Genomic DNA, 1,785 nt, shown 5'->3' with positions numbered 1-1,785 from the left:
AGTATTCTTAGGCCAACACATACCTTGGTTTCTACTGGGATGGGTTCCCCTCTGTTGGTTCTGTGTCTGAGATGTGGCCTGCACAGCTCAACAATCTGCTGCAGAAGGTCTCTGTCCACTCTGTAGTGCTCTACTATCTCCAGCTCATGTAACCCATGGTAGGTGACCCTGGGCCTGTATACTCTTCTCCTTCTCCTCACTCTGGGTTGTCTGTCAGCGTCTGCATTGTCACCACCCTCAGCAATTCGCCTATGCCTGATTATAATAGCCATGGCAGCCCCTAGCATTTCTGCTCTGAGTTCAGCTTTTTCAGTTTTCAATTCTGATAGCTTAGTTTCTGGCAGTATCTCTTGTGAGAAACAGCCTGCACTGCTCTTTGTTGTGTTTTAAGTGCTGGGTTGGGCTTCTAGTCTGCCTGTGTAATTGCCTGCTTCTAATTGTTTCCACCAATTAACTCTAGTAGTAGCTTCTGTCAGTTTCCATGTATTTTAGTTGTTTCCTGTTTCCTCTCTGTTTCCTGAGGGGGAGCAATGTGCACACCAGCTTAAACATGCTTACAGTCACTTAAACACGAGTACACATCCTTACATGGTGTTACACGCGCGCACACATCCTTACACGGTGTTAGCTAAGCTGATTCATGCTAAAACGCGCGCACACTGCCTTACACACGTGCACACCCGCGCAAACCGTTGTAAACGGTTTGCAACACGCTCCCACATGTTGAACCTGCCTTACACGCGCGCACACGCGCGCATGCACGTATATCAAGAAAGTTTGAGTGTAGGGATAGCGTATACCCTCAATTTCTTGACTTTCCTAGTGTTCTGTTGGGACACACCTCCCTTCCTGATGTCTGTCTGTCATCTGTTACCTTACATTGCCCTCCAATCTGGTACATTTATTACTATCCTTCCCCCCCGTGATGTCACCTACCTCTTACTCTGTTCCTCCCCCTTCTCTAACTCTTACACTACTCAGAAAGTGCTCATTACCTATGTGGCAGTGTGATTCAGTATTGTAACCCTCATTTACATAGGATTGCCTAGTAATGCTTAGTTACATGTCTTACACGGAGCTTCCCCCCCTTGACAGCCACTAAACGGAGGCCATATTGTTTTTGGTCTGCAAGTCCCTCCATTGACATTCAATGTAATACATAAATCCCACAATTGTGGGCTTATAAGCTTCGGTTTTCAGTTTTAGGTAGCGCACCCCATTTGCGCAGGTGTGCGCTGCAGTTAAACACAAAAATCCCGTGAAAAAAAAAAAAGTGATATAACTTATTTTTGCAACACTTTTTCATGCCAATGGCCACATATTTGGCCATTGGCATGCTTAATGAAACATATGCACCCTTTATTTGGAGCTGACATAGCTCCGTTTTTAATTTTGCAGAAATGTACTCAGTTGTCAGCTGAGTACATTTCTGCAGCTAACACGTCCGTTACACGGACTGGTTTCTGCTTCGTGGATCGCTCAAATACCTCATTTGCATATCTTTGAGCTGCAAATGAGGTATTGAGCATTTCCACGCCCAGTCCGTGTAAGAGACGTGTTAGCTGTCTCTTACATGGAGATTTGGGCTGTTCCTTAATCAGGAGGCTTACACGGAGGCTTACACTACTCTTGAACTCCGTGTAAGCCTTCCTGAATCTGGCCCAATTTGTGCGCTAATATATGCTTAATCGCTAACAGCCTGAAATTTTGCCACGACACCTGTGCTGGGTTCAATCAATTTGTGGCTATATATAATTTCATTAGTAAACTAATATTCATAATTAC

The sequence above is a fragment of the Protopterus annectens genome, chromosome 3.part1 (genome assembly GCF_019279795.1).
Source record: "Protopterus annectens isolate FY-2018-M chromosome 3.part1, PAN1.0, whole genome shotgun sequence".
Taxonomy (NCBI): domain Eukaryota; kingdom Metazoa; phylum Chordata; order Ceratodontiformes; family Protopteridae; genus Protopterus; species Protopterus annectens.
This window is presented reverse-complemented; position numbering follows the sequence as displayed.